The 18,746-nt window shown below is 45.4% G+C and overlaps 1 long non-coding RNA gene across 6 annotated transcripts; it reads left to right on the forward strand.

Annotated features, from left to right (window-relative positions):
* Positions 1-6,826: 6,826 nt before the first annotated feature.
* LOC136452412 (uncharacterized) lies at positions 6,827-10,404 on the forward strand. Of its 6 annotated transcripts, XR_010758828.1 has the most exons (6): positions 6,827-7,050; positions 7,422-7,525; positions 8,068-8,137; positions 9,321-9,886; positions 9,965-10,024; positions 10,113-10,404. It is a non-coding gene; the product is annotated as an uncharacterized lncRNA (long non-coding RNA). The 6 variants fall into 6 exon arrangements; XR_010758827.1 differs by having other exon boundaries at positions 9,321-10,024; XR_010758826.1 differs by having other exon boundaries at positions 9,965-10,404.
* Positions 10,405-18,746: the final 8,342 nt, after the last annotated feature.

The raw sequence follows: 18,746 nt of genomic DNA on the forward strand, positions 1-18,746 counted from the left end.
GTTCGGCCTAAAAAAACGATACACAGAACGGAACCTAGTGACAACTAAAACAAGAAGAACTGACAAGAGCACTAAACTACATCCCCAGGCTTCACCGAGACCCGCAAAGCTGATCCATTTCCCTTCGAACGTCGCCTTCTCCATATCATTATCATCGACCAGCAGCGCCTTGGCTTCTTCCGGTAACACGGTGGTCTTCCAATCAGCACCGGTACAACCGTATAATAAATGAATGTGCATGAAGCTAACTAGTACCAGGAGTGCAGAAGCTGATTAAAGGAAAGATTTTGCCGGAATTTCTTGTCTTGCCTGTCTTGGTGATGTGCCCAGACTTGTGTTCAACGGTGAAGATGCTACGATGATAATCGTTTGCACTGATGAAAATCAAGCCAGCGCCTTGAGCAAAGCCGGTCAGATCAAACTCCGTGGCCAGCCAGCCCAGACCGCGGCCAGCAGGCCAGGCGAGCGGCCGGCAGCCCCATCCCATGTCAATTGAAGCCCTGGAGGCAGTACGGTCACATTAGGGCAAAATACATGTATTTTAGTTGAGAAAAGTGATTAAAAAGATCAAATGTAATATATAACAAAGTGCCAATGTTTCAAGGGTCGTTTTAGCGAAGTCGGTGTTTGGAGTCCTATAATAACGAAGCGCATTGTTTCGCGTCCTATAATTGCAATTTTCTCCTCAATTCTCACGATTTTTTTTTGTTTCCCCAACTCCCCTTTTTATGCATCTTCTGGGCTCGGCCGGTTAGGTTTAAAACGGCACGTCGAGGCCCATACAACAGTCATCGTATATGTGGACATGTGGTAATGGAACTCCCGGCTTATTACGCGTCGCGTGGAACGCGTCAACATAGGCGGATGCCCCTATAGGGCGCCCTACCTCGCCTCCGGTGAGCACCCCTATACCCCCGGCCGGCGACACCACGATCGCAACAGTCCGAGCCGAGGCTCCGAGCGACGAGCGGAGGTTGAAGACGGAGTCGGCTGCACGGGCAAGGCTACGAGGGGCGCATGACTGGGTCGTCTTGCCAGGCCAGGCCCATGGCCCATCACTTAGCCGGTTAGTCGGCCTTGGCCCTTAGGGAAAGCAGAGCAAGGGCAGTGGTCACAGGGCACAGGCGCTCCCAGTCTCCCACCCACGGGCGCTCGGCGGCGGCGCTCCAATCCAAGGCATCGCCGGTCGGCGCGGCGCCACGACGGCTCCCCCTCCCTGTCCCGCGCACTCCTCCCGGCAAACGGCAGCAGGCTAGCAGCAGCAGCCGTGGCTGCGCCCGGCGGCCAGCGGGATGTCGTAGTGCGCCTGGAGCCTGGGGGTTGCGCCACGGTGGGATGTGGCCTGCCCCTGGCGTTAGCCCTGGGCAAATTTAACCGGGAACCGAAAACCGAACCGAAAGAACCGGAACCAAAACTGAAAGAACCGGAACCGAAAAAATTGGTTCCTTATTCGGTTCCTGATATTGAGGAACCAAAATAACCGAAGAAAATTCGGTTCCTACTCTCGGTTAACCGAATTAACCGAAAGAACCGAATACATGAATTATATTTCACTTACTTGTATTTTGTAGGATTATGTTTGGTTTATGTGTAGTATTTTATATTTGAACTGCTATATATTTGTGTTACTATATTGCTATTGTTTTCTTATACATTATTATTATTAAAAATGAATATAGTATAGCATAAATTTTCCTTAGAACACATATATTTATTATTGACTTGAGGTCTTCTGAAAAAATTTGGTTAGTTCGGTTAGAACCGGAACCGAACCGAAATAACCGAGAACCGAAATGCTCGGTTCCTAAATTTTTTTGGAACCGATCGGTTCCCGTTTTTTAGAACCGAATTTCATCAATAACCGAGGGAACCGAACCGAGAACCGAACGCCCACCCTGACCTGGCGCTGGCCTCACGCCTTTGTGGATTTACTACTAGCACGTCGCTCTATCTTCCAGGTACTCGCGCATACTTACATTGGGTTTGCTTGTCTTGCAGTTTTGCCACGAGTTCATCTGCGACTGTAAGCATCTAACCTGATAGTGTGGTGTGTGGATCTCCACCGATGTAATGCTGTGACCTATGCTACTGCCCGCAAGATCACGTAGCGGTTGATTGTTTTCGCGCTGATATGCTGGCTGATGCTACTATGGCTAATGAGCCGGGCCGATAAGTTCTAAGCGAATAAGGCGTAACTTTGTTTGATATTTTGTTAAAAAAGAAGAGAGAGAAAAACTTTGATTATATTTTAATTTTGTAACTACAGTAGATGAAGGTCACTAGAATTAAGTGTTAAAGCGCCTCGGCTGTGAATTGGTGATGGATGGACGAGGCCTCACGCCTCTGGTGAATTGAGTGTTGAGATCGGAATATAAGTTTACCCCCAAAGTGGCCTCGATGGTTGTTTTCGGATCGGTATATATTTTCCTTTTACATGGCTAGACCGATACACGGGATTACCGGTTAAGTTCGGTATATGTATGTAGCGACAGCGACCCGCCTTACCTGAATTTTTTGGCTGGATTCGCCACCGCAAGTCAACAACTCCGCACGGCAAGCTCTTTACGGAACTGTTTGGATCGTATATCCGATGGTTTCTGCGGCTAATAAGTCGGCTGATGCTGTTTCGTTGTGAGAGAAAAATATTATACCATGACTTATAAGTTTAAGCGAACAGGGCGTAAATACAATCCATTTTAACGTGTTGCACTGCAAAAGAATTATAACTAAAGAAAATATAATTGGTTTCATAGAAGAGAGGCATAGAAACGAAAGCCTTAGGCTCTGTTTGTTTCACTGAAATTTGGCTTATGTTGATTTGTTATAAGAGAAAAACATCGTTCGTTCGCTGAAAAGTACTCCTAAAGTAGTACTGACGAACAGTGCGTGAATCACTGCGAAACCATGTCCTTGTCAATTTGGATTTCCAGGCGAAACTGAAGCATGAAGGAGAAATGTTTTTTTGCTGAAACTTTCATGGTCATCATGTTTGGCATTCTAGAGAGAACTGGAACCGATCCTACGTGCAAAACGCACCCTTAATAATCAATACCCACTCCATTCCAAAATAAGTGTTGTTCTCACTTCTCGAAGAGTCAAAGGCTTTTAACTGTTTTATGTGCTCGCACCTTGCCTTTCGCGGCTTCACCGGAGTGCACACACCATTGATATTCAATGGATCTCAGCCACGCGTGGGAAATTTGGGGCTGACCGGATCTGTCTGGTGCAGCCACCGGAGTTGGCACTGTAGTACCAGAGAGGGTGACAACTTGCACAAACCGAGCTAATGTTCACTGGAGGTCTCCGGCGTGTCACTGGAGGTGACACCGGACCTTCAGTCCAGAGAGGTTGCAAGTGGGTGCTTTGGGCATACACGCATCGGTGCTTCACTGGTAGCCGGAGTTCCTAATAGGGTTAACAGCTATTTTTCTAGCCACTAGAATATAGCCATTGGGGCTCTCTGGTGTAGCACTCTGATGCTCACGGAGGTCTCCGGTGCGCCCGCAGCAGCTGACCAAAGGTGGTAACAGTTAGACCTTGTGGCTGGCCTGGCCACTCGGCACTCTATACACTTGTGCACGTCCTTTGAAAGTTAAGCAACACACTTCACTCACCTCCTTTGCTTTGAATCACATTTAGTGAGATTGAGAGTGCTCTAGTGCATTTGCATCTTCAATTTGCATCTCGTGACATAAGTTGAGTGTGGCGATTGCGGTTTTCTTGTTACTCTTGGTGATTTCTATCACCTAGCTGGCTTGGAGCTTGGAGGATCATTGAGGGGCTTGTGGTGATTGTTTGCCGCCTCCGCTTGAGTTGATTGTAAGGGGCTCTTTGTGCTCGTCCCTACGGGAGATCACGAAGAGCAACTCTAGTGGAATACTCGCAGGTAGTTGGAGTGCCCATTGTGTTTGATTCTTGCGGCATCCAAGTTGGGGTCTAGCTTGAGTGGCTAGTTAGGACGCGAATCATCACTTTGAGACTCACCATAATGAGGACATAGGTTGCGACAAACAACCGAACCTCAGGGATAAATCTTGCCTAGTTCAGTATCGAGCTCCACACTTGTTCATTTACATTCATATATTGCTTGCGTGGTAGTTGCTTGTTAGGTGTTCTCTAGTTAGTTGTAGTTCTAGTAGTAGAGTAGCTAGTTTAGTTGCTCACAAGTTAGTTAGTTAGAGTAGCTTTGTTTCACTAGTAGCTCTTGTGTGGTGAAGTGATTTCCTCCAGCAATAGCTCCTAAAACAGGGCCCCTACTTCTCATTTGGGTGCTCCCCCACTTTTGAGGGCCATGTTTTTAGGCTGTACTCCAGCGGTGGCCCTCAAAATAGAGCCCCCAAATTCATTTTAACAGAGAGTGACACATGGGACCCGGTTGTCATGCAGCCAAAACATTGTGGATCGGGGAGAAGACCACGACCGCGGCCGTCGTGGGGAATCAGGAAAGAAGACCACGACCTCGATCGTCGTGGGGAATTGGGGGTTACAGTCGTCGCTGGAAATTAGGAAGAAGACAACGGCCACGGCCGCCGCAGGGAATCGTGGCCGTCGCGAGGTGCGCCGTCGGGAGCCCACCGTGCGTGGGCGGCTCGAGACGTGTGGGTGAAGCCCCGTCCCTAGAGTGTGGGCGTCACGAGCCGCGTGGGTGAAGCCCCGCCCTAGAGCTCCTACTTCATGCGTGCGTGCAGGGGAGTCGCGGTCACCGTCGGGAAGTCGCGCATGGGTAGGGGGAGTGGCGCTCAGGGGAAACGTCGACGCAAGCGGGGAGAAGGCGACCGCGCGGGGAAGAAACAAATGGAATCCGTCCTTTGGGGGCTTGGCCTAGAGCCCCAGGTATGGGTGCCGGAGTGAGGATTTGAGTGCCCACCCAAATTTGGGTGCTCTAGTAAGGGTCCTGCTGGACACTGTGTTTTGACCTGGATATCCATATTTAACTATGAAGGCTTAAGTAGGGGCCCTGTTCCCCAGTTAGAACCTATAGTAGTTGTGAAGTTGGCCCATGTGGCACACGTGGGGACATAGTTAGTGGGTTTATTACCACCATGGATGTTTATGAGGGTGAGGGCCAACTTATCTCTACTATAATGGACCAATCAAAATTATACTAGGTCCCCCCAGGAAAAAGTCCTCCGCTGAGAGCCTTCAACCATTGTGCACCCAGGAAAATGCACATAGTAATTCATCTGTATTAAAATAAAGGGCTAATAAAACACCTAAACCAAATCCGATGACCACAATTAGATGTGGAATGCCAGGCTTCTCACCCCCCGTGCCCTCCTCGCATGCCCACGCGCGACTCTGGCCTTGCAGCCATGGTTCGATTCATGCATCCTCAGTCTTTTTTATTTTTCTGTCTTTTCTCGGCTCAAACGACTGCCGAACCTCGATCTGGATCCCACGCGCCGACTCCTCTCCCCACGCCCAGCACCAGGGAGCCACCGCCGCCGGTGGGAGGGAGCCGCGTGGGGCTGGCCGAGCACCTACAGGCGTAGGGCGATGGGCCGCCCCTGCCTCTCCCCCACGCGCCAACTCCTATCCCCCTCTCTCCTCCACGCCCAGCACCAGGGAGCCACCGCGCGCAGGTGGGACAGGCCGACTTCTCTCCCCACGTGCACTCTGACTCCTCTTCCCTCTCTACCCTATCGGCTATCACGCCACGCACCCCTCCTTCTCTCTCCTGAGGCGGCAGCAGGCACAGGCGACGGCGCCCCCGTGGGCGGGCATGCGGCGCGAGCAGCCCCCCTCCCTCATCCCCACACGGGTGGGTCCCGTACTAGATCCGCCGTCGTCGGTGCCCATCCTGAAGGTCCACGCGCCACCCACACCACCCCGACACCCATGACCTCCGCCTCCGATGACGATGACCTCAACGCCCACGGCTGCGCCCACTGCTGCACCGTGGCTCGCACCAGCGTCGATGGCAGAGCTGACCCTTGACACCGTACCTATGGCTGCCACTCCCTGATGTAGACTAGGCCCAATCTTCCGAAAGGTATGATAGCGTCGATTGGTGGAGACTCGACGTTCACGATCTAGGCTTCGAACCAAGACTGATTCGAACCCCCGCAACCGTTATACCACTGCTCCGTTGGTTATCAACCACGCGAACGCGATTGACCTCGCCGAGAAGGCTTTCCTGCAAGCGAATCGAGAACACAAGCAAGATCGGGATGAACGCAATCTGAAATTGCATATAAATATGAAGCTTAGGATAATGAGGAGTTCAAGTCTTTATTCGAAAGGACTAATCGCTACAGGCGAACAAGATCAAGAACTGGGGCCCTGGTTCACAGCAAGCAGCCTTGGCGGCACAGTTGCAGCAAAACGATGTCTGTTTCACGAGAAAATCAAGAACCAAATAAAACTCAAACCCTAAGGAGAGCAACGGCTGCTAATTATAGAGCCTCGGACATCACCCCCTGGACGCGCCCCCTAATGGGCCCAAACACGATACACGGTCCAACGGACCAAAAGACGGTGTCGCAGCACCCTGGCAGATTCTGGACGCTGACTTGTTTCAACGATTCCTGTTGATTCCGAAGGTCTTTTGACGTGAGACCACTTGGATTGGATTCCTTATCAAATTAGCTTTCCAACCATATGTGGATCATCGAAAACGGAGTCCGAATGTGTCTTGGGTGACCAGTTTAAGACAGACTGGTCCTGGAACCCGAGATGGGCTCCAACTTCAGTTGGACTAGGTCTCCACCATGAGAAAGATGAATTGGACGTCCATGCTGGTCCTCCTCCTCTCCTTGGCTTTATGTGATGAAGAAGTGATGTCCTCATCACTCCCCGCCTCCACTTTGGCCCCCGTAGGCAGCAACAGATCCGCTTCCCCTCCCTCCGCCTCCTACGTGTCCGTACGTCATCCCTGCTTCCCTCCCTTCGTCGACGTGGAATGCGTTGAGGCAATGCTGGATCTCGCCGGATAGCAGAGCTGCGGAGTGGAAGGCGAGTCATGTTCCGGTGGCAACTAGCAAGTGGCTCGCGCGCGTCGGCATCGCTCCTCCCTTTTTCGTGAGACAGAGGAGATCCCTGGCAACAAAGGTACTAATGAGATTGACTTGGTCTTTTCTGATTTGAATCATGTGCATTTGTGCGTATATTGAGTAGAGAAGGGAAGTACATACTAGAGATTACAGAAGTACCTAGCTGAGAAGTACGTACCAGAGATTAGAGAAATATGGAGCTCCGAGAAATACACCTAGCTAGCTGCCTGCTCCTCCGATCGGAATACTAGAGAGAGATTGTAATCCTGTGCATTTCTACAGCTTATGCTTGTGAATGCAAAATGGCAAATGCATCTTTTAATTACTTATAAAATTAATCTTGCAACTTTAATTAGTCAAGTCTGGTAGTTGTGGGCTTGAGGCTATCCACCTGAATCGCTAATCGGACCTATTTTCTTGTCGATTTAGGCAGGATTGGGATGGGGCCTCTCTTGCGATGATGAAACCCTCAGCAGCGAGACCTTCATTACCAATTCACCATCAGCATCATCAGGGCCTTGCACGTCTACAAGGTAAGCCGTTGGCTCTACACAGCTTTACAGAGAAACAGACATGAATCATGTGAAGAAACTTAGTTTGGTAAAAGATAGATAAGATCTTTCAGAGTACACAATATACATTCCTCAATAAACTAAGAATTTTAGTAGCAGCTGATTCCTTATCATTTACTGGCTTCTTAAATTTTACGTGCCTTTATTGACTTCAGAAGCTGCATCTTCCATAGAATGCATACCAGCTGATACCACAGAATGTATGCCATCTAGAGGTTAATACTGCATTTATTCTGGATTGTTCTAAGTAAATTAATCATGCATTAGAGTATGCAAAGAAAAGGTAGTCATATGAGAGGTGAGCTGATCAGTGTTTTGGATTGGTTTTATGGAACATATAGACTATTTTATGGCTGCACAATTTTATGGCTGCACAGTTTTATGGAACATATATGACTGCACCATTTTCATGGTGAATATATTAGTGCACAATTTTTATGACTTGGGCAAATGAATGGCTACCTATTAATCAAATCACTTGATTGAACTGTTGGTGAATGAAGAATCAATATATCTACTATTCAGACTGCTCCACCAGGCTGGCGACTACCACGACTTGGCCCGCGCGATCAGGTTGGTCAATTCATTTTTTTTGTGTTTGGTGTTGGGTGAGAAATGGATCCTGTCTTTGCATGGGCATTTTAAATGGTAGAATATGGGGGAAGTCTTAGCTCTAGGTTAAGGGTTTGACATAAAATTCAACTTTTTTTAGTATCATGTTCATAGAAAATTACATGGAAAAGGCACATCAAGAACTTCGATTTTGTAATCAGTTCATTGTATCTTTCTTCCATTTTTGCCATTGGGGTGGTGGTGGGGGCATTCTTCCTCACAGGCATTTGAACTGAGCAGTTGATTATTTGAGTGGTTGTGTGCAAGATGGGGACCTGGTGAAGCTGCACATATGACATATATGACCCCAGCCAGGGCATGGCTTTTTTTAACGCCGCTGGTTTTTGCATATTTCCTGAACACAGTGTTAGAGTGTTAGTATTTCAAAATTAAATTACTACCTGTTTTTTCTTAAACTTTGATCTGATCTGTGTAGCTTGCTCGTCTTGCTGAGGTGGAGGTTAATCAATGTAACAAAATCCGGCCTGTGACCAGCGTTACTCTGCACCCTAGCCTTTGTACATAGCAACGAGCGCTTGTCCACTACAGTGGACAGAGTGTCGGCCTATGCCTCACTGAGGTGGTCGGACAATATTTTAACAAAACTAAAAAACTTTCTCAGCACTAGGATTTTGTAAATACAAAAGTGCCAGTTGCTTTGATTCATGCACAACTGATTATGACAACGTTTGTTACTCTTACAGTATGTTTGAAGAGGAGCAGAAATAGTTAAAGCTCTTGAAGCTTATTTGTTGTTGTCACGTTAAAATAAGTAATCCCTACAACACTCAAAAAGCCATTTTACTTAGTTATGTATAATAATTAACTACAACCAACATTATATATATACAAAGGACAAAATTATATTATATAGTACTGATTTGTACCTTGAAGTACAAAACTGGAAACACTGTTAGGCTTGGACCATTTTTACTGCCACAAACATGGATCATTTGTTTTTACAGAATCCTTGCAGGGAGCAGTCACCTCACTTATTTTCATGTTGTGTGGGATGAAAACAAAAGTACCACTCATTGACGATAATTATAAAGCTCAGCCGGAATTTATTTGCAAGTGATGCTCTACATGTAACTTAATCCCCTTAATTTTTGGCCAACTGAATTGCTCTCATTGAATTGTGTAGGTAAATGTTAGTTTGTGGGATTAAAACAAAATTACCACTCATTGACGACGATTATAAAGCTCAGCTGGAATTTGTTTGCAAGTGATGTTCTACAGGTAACTTAATCCCCTTAATTTTTGGCCAACTGAATTGCTATCATTGAATTGTGTAGTTGAATGTTAGTTCGTCCAGGCTTCCGACATTGGTTGTGCAGTTGTGGAGTGGTTGTCCAGGCTCGGAAGTGAATGTTGCCGCTGCTGCTGCAGCGACCACTCCAGCATTAACTGTTTTGCATGAAGAAAACAAGTAGCTGCAGGTGACTGTAGAAGAAGGGCAACCGAGCAGGCTCAGTATGTTGGACGTACGTGTATCTACTACCTCAGCTACTAAAACTTCAAGCTCATCACCAAGTTGCTCTTTGACATGCCGTGGGAGTAAGTTGTTGTTCATGTTCTTTGCACGTTTGGGAGGTCGTCATTGATGTTGTCCTTTGGACCATAGATGGATGTTGTAGGCTATCAATGCTTCAGTGAAAATGATTAACAACGAGGGTGGCTGGATGCTCGTCGGCGACAGCAAAGCCAGTGGTGAAGCTTTTGTTTTAGGCTTTGGATATCTTTTTCTCTCTTGGTATCTTCTTAATTGTTTTCAGTTTGTTGTTTCAGATAAAGTTATCTAGATCAGTTGCTTACCTGCATTTGCTATGGCTGCAACGCTTCTACGAGGTAAGCACTTGTTTTTCACTTTGCTTATTTTTAGAGCATTGTAAGTTATCAGGTTCCAGTGGTAATGGTGAGGTTTGACGACGTCAAGGAGGAGCTGTGCTCGATCAGTTTGGAGTCTGGAGCTGGTCAACATTGTTGAAATTGAAGCTTTATTAACTAAAAAGGGATATTGGCTGTGGGCTCCCTAGGTCCCATGCAATGGCAGCCACGAACAGCCTCAGCACTTGAAGCACAGAAGAAAACCGGGCCACAGCCTCAAGATCTGGAGCCAATATTCATTGATTCTTGTTGCGCACTAATTTTCTGAATGCCGTCATCTTTTTTTATATTTGTAATCATTAATTACCTCAACAGAGAATTGGTTATGGAAAGAAGAATAATTTGATTGCGTTAATATTGTTTGATCTGAAGAATTTCTTGAAAAATATTGTAAATCTGTGCTTGTACTACTTTATTAGAATACGTACAAGATAACAAGAATCTTGTGTGGATCTTTTTGGTTTTGAGTGACAAGTTCACCGTGATTTCGTGCTTTGTGCTAATTGTTCATGCGCGATGAGTAATAGTTTTGGCTATAAACATAATGTTAGATCGTGCTCTAATGATACAACACATGTTTAAACTTTAATTGTCATGGTGTTTTTTTCATTGTAATGTATGGACATATAAAAATTTTCATAGGAAGAATTTAACAAATGAGCAACGACGCAACACCCAAACTCAATAGCATATTGAAGCAACAAATGAACCAACGGTGGGTGAAACATAATATGAGTAAGCGCACACAAAGAGATAAATAAAAAGATGTAAAGAAATTGTGGGTGCAACAGTCTGAATGACTACTCTAATCAATTGACATAAAAACACAAAGTATATCAAAGTACGTTTTGTCTATGTAATTGTATATCGTGCCATCCGTGTGTTTTTAATGTAAAAGTTTAGTTGTCCCGTAGCAACGCACGGGCAGGCTATCTAGATATTGTGTACATGCTCAAAGATATTGTGTAAAAGTTGAACTATAAAAAAAACATTGGTTGTTTTTATGTGCGTCTCCAAGATAAATCCGTTGCGTTAGCACGGGTATTATACTAGTAATATTAGTTGTTCCAAATGTAGCACCTTCAGGTTAACCCTTTTACATAAAGTGAGGATGAAAGTGTAAGCGAGGTATTACGCGTATGTAGGCCCGTTCCACGTGCGGACCTTGGCCATATTATAAGCAGGTTATAGACGCGGAGTGTTACATATGGTATGTACAAATCAATAGCTACTAGAATTGCGTAGGGCTTGGTTGTGTGAAATAGAGTTAGACAAAGCAGTGGCTATTAGGCTTGTTATTTTTACTAACCACTTTGGGCTTGTTATTTTTACTAACCACTTTGATCTAGCGTTTCTGAGTTTGTAGAGAAAGTATTTAATTTCCTAATGTCACTCCTGAATTGCGTAGGGCTCGCTTGTGTGAAATATATAGTAGGCTTGTTATTTTTACTAATCACTTTGATCTAGCGTCTGTGAGGTAGCCAAACTTGTGTGCTTCCTTTCACCGCTCGATCAGAAGATGCTACCCTATCCCATCCAGGAACATGCTTTGCTGTTGATTAAAACAGTCGGCGGTGCAGTGGTGCAATCGACAGCCGTGAGGCATCCGATTCGCTAATTAGCGTTCATCACCGTAACCAGCATGCATGCTTTTGGCTTGACAACAGACATGTCGCGCTACCATAACAGGCTAAGGAATTGAAGAGTCAACAACTAATATACTACGTAATCAATCGTCACTGAAAAGCTTCTAATAATTGATGAGAATCTATGCATGCTGTTCGTCCAAAATAAAATGGTCTACATATGCACATTAGGCATGAAATAAATACATACATAATTGTATCAACCTCTTGATTAACTCACACTTACTTCCTCCGTCACTAAATAAATGTCGTTTTCGTTTTCCCAGAAACCACTTTGACTAAATATATATATATATAAATAATAATTATGATATAAAGTTAATATCATTAGATAGATTGTTAAATCTATTTTTATAATAAATTTATTTAAAGATATAAATATTGTATATATTTTCTATAAATCTAGTTAAATTTATGGTATGAAAATAAAAAAACAACAGTTATTTAGGGAGAGAGGGAGTAACTCGCATCCTTGACCGATACTGCTTTCTCTTTCTGTGTTCACGAACAAAATATTTTAGACGGAACGGAGCTAGGTAGCTGCTGCCGGCAAGGGACAAAAATATCATCGATGGACCTCAGAATCCTAATGAAATGGGCTGCATGACTATGTTGTTGACGCGCACGAATCAAAGTTGGAGACGACACCGGATCGGCTCGGATTGATGTGGCGCGTTGATCCGACGTTCCAATCCCCAAAGTGGACTGGTGGCTGCCTGGCTCTGCCTGCTGGGGGTAAGAGCATCTCCAGCACTAGCCCCAAAAACACAGCCCCTACTTTTTATTTGGGTGCTGACCCTAACTTTTATTGGCCCAATAAATCTCTTCTACTCCAGCAGCAGCCCCAAAACAAAGCCCCCCAAATCCATATCAGCAGCCAATGACAATTGGGACCCGCGTGTCATTGAGCCATGCCTTTCTTCCCCTCATCCTCTCCACACACATAGGGCATGGATGAGCGGCAGGGGCAATGCAGTCGCCCATCGGAGGGAGGCGTGGTCGGGCCGCTCCGCGCGCGGCGGAGGGAGGCAAGGGAGGAGACGCCGGCCACGGGGGAGAATGGAGCCGGTACCAAGGCGAGCAGTGACCGGGCCTGTGCAGCGGCGCGGATGACGGCCGTGCCCGAGCGACGGCGGGGATGGGCGGTCGCACCTGCACCGGAGCCGCGATTCCTCGCCCACGCGGTGGCGGCGGAGCAGCGCGCCCGCATCCCCACGCGGTGGCGGTGGAGCAGCGCGCCAGCATCCACGCGGCAATGGCGGCGCGCGGAGCAGGGTGCCCGCATCGATCTGGGCAGTCCCTGCGCCGCCGCATCCGCTGGAGGGGGTGGAGGGGAGAGTCGCCACGCTTGGAGGGAGACCGTGCCAGGCGGGGAGCATCCGCGCGGCGGAGGCGTAGCAGCACGCGCGGCAGAGGAAAGATTGGGGCCGGCCCCCATTCTTCCACCACAATGGGGTCTGGAGGGTAGATTTTGTTGGGCCAACAAATTTTGGGTCCGTAGTAGGGGCCCTGCTGGAGTTGAATTTTTGGCCTGAGACCCCATATTTAATTATGGGGGCTCAAGTAGGGGCCCTGCTGGAGTTGCTCTAACGTACCTGTCGTACGTCTCCACTCTCGACAGCTACCCGGACGGACTCACGTCGATGCTTACGGCTCGTTCGCTTCCCAGGCAACCATTGGCTGGAACGATAATACTTTGCTAATTTATTTATACAATCTAATTCAGCTGGAACGATTTCTGGATGGATTCCGGCGTAACCAAACGAGCCCTAAATCCGTTTAATACTTCCGTTCCGGGTGCATCGTTGCAGTTGGCAACTTTGTTTTGTGGTACTATTTTATGCTGCTGACTTGCATGGTTTAGCTTGGTTATTAATTCACTTGTTTCTAACCAGTATAATGCCTATGCTAACGTAACGGATTTATTCTGAAGACGCACATAAAAACAACCAATGTTTTTTTTATAGTTCAACTTTTACACAATATCTTTGAGCATATATACAATCCGGACAACTAAGAAGTCATAGTAAAGTTTTTTCTCATATAATCATTTAAGTTACATTCTGTCTAAGTCATTAATCATGATTTGGAGATATTTAGGAAAGTTGTCAAAACATTCGTTTGCATTGCTCTTAAGGATGTCCCAAAAAATTCCATCCTCAGTGAATTTGATAGCTGTGCATGGTAGATATAATAAGTTAAGTTATAAATTTTGTATGTAGTGTATGGAATATAGTTAGAGAATATATGCTTGCAGTGTTGATGGGTGGCAATCTTACACCATCCCATGACTTCATGAAATTGTATACAAGGAAGCCTCCTAATTTCCTGGAGATGAGCATTTGTTTGATTTAGTGTACATAAATCAAATAACTATTTTGTGATAATAAGAAAGATAAAACATATTATAGGTGATTACCGGTCTTTATGTTTTGGAACTTTTGTAACACATGCAGGGAATATTCGCTTCCAGTAATAAATATTGCCGTCTCACTTAGAATTTATCAGTTTTATAGCGAGACTGAATATTTTAGCAATAGTGTGAAATGTAGCTATATATGGCATGATTTGATCATAACCCTGGTAACATACATCATCTGGGAGTGGATCCATAATGTGCACAATTTTCTTTTGCATGTCCATTATGAATAAAGTATATAGTCCATCTCGATAATATGGCAGTAGAATCTAAAAACATAGACATAAAATATAAGTGTTTAAAAAAGTATAATATATATAAATAAAGTATAAAGGATTACACTGAACATATCTTATATTGCTGCAATCTTTAATTTTGTATTCCATGTCAGGCCAGCACTTGAGCACTTTTGCCAGTTTTTTGTGTTCTAGTTTGCCACAACATCGCGGATCTCGTCCAAACTGGGTTATGGACAGTAGATTTTGCAAAATCTATAAGTATTTGATTAATTATAGAATTAAGAATTATACGAAGATCCATAAAGTGGTATTTTTTTATTCTTCATCAACAAGAAATTGTTCTGCGCAGCCATCCGAATTGCTATATTGAAGCAATCATGATCCATCTCTTTGTTCTCATCTAAAATATCTCTAATGTTTCTTGCACTTAAAGAAATTGGATATGGTCGTGTGCTTCGGATCCATTCTTTGCTAAAAAAAACAAGGACAAACAACAAATTACTTATTCTAGCAATTCTTTCACGGACAATGAAAATATCCAAATTAGAACAAAACAAATTTCTTTAGAATGACTTACTCCAAAGGTTCACCATTGGCCATCAAATGGATGTTTGCGCAAATTGCAGACAATATGTCTATCTTGTTTGTACATATTATTGTACCCGACAGTAAAAAAGACACCTCGTCCATATCATCGAACATTATGACAACATCATCCAGATTATGGCTAGTCTCACTATCTTGCACATCATCCTTTTTCCCTCTCGCTATGTTTAATGGAGAGTTATACAAGATCGCAGGTAGCTTGAACCTAAAGTTACTTATCTCATACTGAAAATATGAGTAAGTCCTGATATATTAACAAGACCAAAAAAATGACTATTTTTAGAAATATTCCTATGAAATTACCTGGGTCACATGGCCAGATAAAGAAGCTCCAGTCCAATACTCCATGAAATTAATCATCCATAAACCACAACTTATACTGTACAATATTAAAAAATTTAAATATGAGTGAGAAAGATAAAGAAGCTCTATTTTTGCAGTAAGAACTTCCTCTTGTACCTCCATAGGTGGGTCAACTAAGACACATTCACGATCCATTTTATTGCGCTTGGAGGCAATGTCTTCCACTCCCGGACGTTCTACGAGGGTTTAGGGTGGGTTGCCTCGGTGTGCTTCTCCGCTGGGTGCAGGATGAAGCGACCTCAGGCAGATAGGATGCGCAGAAGGTCGTGGCCGTTGCCGCCGTGGTTCGCGGTGCACCGGACATCGAGTCCCGCCGTCCAAGAGACCGTCGAGGCGCGTGCTGATAAACATAAAATTGAAGCAAAATTTGTTAGGAATCAGTGCATCACAGCAACAACCTGATACAGTGATACACCTACTACTAAGATCCACGTAAAGACAAGACAACCTAACAAATCCAGATGCTGGAAATATATAAGGACATAATGAAGAACCTTTTTTTGGCACACCTAATAAGTGATAATTATTGATAAGCTTACATGACTATGGACTCCATAGAAATAGGCAACTATCAAACATCCTGTGTTAATTAATCTGGATGCATGTGACGCAGACAAAACTTATGGATATGCAGGACAACACCCAAAATAAGGATCTTGTATCTGTAAAACTATTTTCCTGAGAACAGCAGCCGTACGTCGAGTTGTACACCAGGGGCGGAGCTAGCCTTTGCCATCGGGGTCAAGCGACCCCGGTAAATTTCTACAAATCCTATAGAGAACTACTGCTAATCACTGCTCACCACTACTGTTGACCTCATTGTGTAATACATAAGACCCCAGTAGCCATGGTGGCTGGCTTCGCCTCTGTTGTACACCGAGAACATCAAGGTCTCAGGCGTGAGAAGACAAACCTGATGCTGCTCGGCACGACGGTCGTGGTTGGGCGTGCGCCGCGCGCAGCACCCAAGAGGCCACGACGGCCTAACGATGTTCCGCACGACCATGCATGGTGTCAGCGACCTGGATGCGATGACGAAGGTAGGTAGGAATGGCCGCCCTACGGCAGTGGGATCCACACGGCCGTCGCCTCTGACCGGCACGACGCTGGACGACGCCGTCTCAATTTAAGATAGGAGATCGACCCTCAGCTCGTCGAACTTTGGCCGGCGCTGGGGTTCTTCGCTCGCCTCCCTGGATCGGTGCGGCGTCGGGCAGCAGGGTTTACTCGATCGGCGCGGCGGCAGCACGGCAGCGGCGTGATGGCCACGGGCGATCGGCGCGCGGCGTTTTTTCTTTTTTTTTATTTGCTCATGATTAGACCGTGTGCGGTCTCTTTTTTTGTTTTGATTTTTGAACCGTGAGCCGTTCGCCTTCGAACGTGGAGTACGGAGTACTCTTCAGATCTGCGACATCGCGTGGTGCACACTCCGCCGGGTGCCGTTTGTCTCCTTCCGCGTTTGAACCTTTTTCTGCCAAAAAAATGTCATGAGGTACCGTCTGGCCTCGAGAGTCTAGAGGTCCATACGCGTGCAGAAAAGTTACCAGTACTCCAACTGCTTCTTTACTTGTTTTTTTTTCAGAGAGAGTCATCGCACCTTTTTTTTTAAAAAAATTTGACACACGTCGCCCGTGCAATGCTTGCAGGTGGACATCAGCGGCGACGCGTACGGGATGTTGGCGGCCCACCCAGTGGCGCCGCTGGTGCCGCTGCACCACCTGGATCACGTGGAGCCCATAACCCCGCGGGTCAAGACGGCGCTGGACGCGGTCCGGCCCCTGGTGGGCGCGTCCCGCTTCGACCCGGCGCGGGTGCTGCAGCAGAGCTTCTGCTACCAGCGCGGGCCGGGCTACGTCTGGTCCGTCTCCGTCGCGTGGGGCTACACTGTGCAGGTGTACCCGTGGGCCGTGGCCCCGCACAAGCTGGAGGTGCCGCTGCGGACGTTCCGGACCTGAGATGGAGGGCGCGGGCGGCGGGGCGAGAAGTCTGGCATCCAAATTGAACGGTGGCCATTGAATTTAGCCCTTCATTTTAACGGTGCTGAATTCGTGTGTATTTTTCTGGGTACGCAATGATCAGAGGCTCTCAGCATGGGACGTTTTCGTAGGGGACCTAGTATAATTTCGACTGGTCTATTATAGTAGAGATACGTACTAGTTACATACCTGATCAGACACTTGGATGTTGTGGTTTACTATGTGGGAGACACTACGTGTAGAGGTACAATTGTTTATCATTTGTTTTTTTTTGAAAATTAAAAAAAAACATGGTTGCAAATTGGTCCATACGACAATATTTTCTTCTCTTTACACTACTAGGTTCGTGCCCATGCGTTGTTACATAATAACTAATATTTTATACTAAAAGCACACGGATCGCACGATAAGATAACAATACTGTAAAATTAAATACCAACGTTAAAGTGACATTTAATCCACAAAAGTAAAATTTGTGAAATTAACACAATCACGTAGAGCGCGGCATCGCAGGCTCACAAAACCCTATTGTATAGACCTTTCTATGATGCGGCTAAGATAATGTTTTATATCGATAGGAACAAATCTCCGATATCCATTTCTTTCATGCACCAATAAATGCATGAATAAGTTCCGCCGTATCTCCATACCATCCTGTACACATGTTAGGGTATATATGTAAATATTAGTGCCCACCGCATGGATAATACCGCGTGTCTTGGAAAATCTCTCTCAAAACCTTAAAACAAAGTATGTTGTACTCATTGTATAAATATGTGTGGCTTTATCTATTCCACGCAGACATATACTGTAGAATAAGGTATCCACTTAAGTGTTTGTGTCAAGATTCAGCATCAACAATATATAGAAATAGTTAAATCATAGATATTATTATTACAAGCGACGATGACTCTAAGTTAGTTGAGTGGCCGTGCGTTGCAACGGAACAAATAATACCACCAAACGTCTAGTAGCCAATCCAAAATCAAGATGTGACAAATCTATTTTGCATGTCCTAAATTTAACAGCTTGTCCCAAATTCATCTGACCTCCAAACAAAACATGTTGGTAGTCAAATGGATTCGTTTCGACAAGATCTACATAACCACGGTCTCTGATCGGCCATATGACTTATGGTTCAAAAAGTTATTTTTTCTTCTTTTTACTCTACTCAGCCAGCATATTATTTTTTTTTATAAATTCTAGGGTATTACAGCGCCAAATTAAGAAAAATCTGATTTAGGCATTCGGAACTAATGTCATGATGATATATGTTTTGTGCCTGATATAGTCCACATTAAACTACCAGATAATATATAGAATCTCAGTCCAGATCAGGCAATATTTTTTTCTACCATGGGTGTACTTTATTTTCCTGAAGTTCAGAGGAAACAAATTATTTCCATAGCCTACAAATATTATACGTTAGGACTT

Source organism: Miscanthus floridulus, chromosome 5 (assembly GCF_019320115.1).
Source record: "Miscanthus floridulus cultivar M001 chromosome 5, ASM1932011v1, whole genome shotgun sequence".
NCBI classification, from domain to species: Eukaryota; Viridiplantae; Streptophyta; class Magnoliopsida; order Poales; family Poaceae; genus Miscanthus; species Miscanthus floridulus.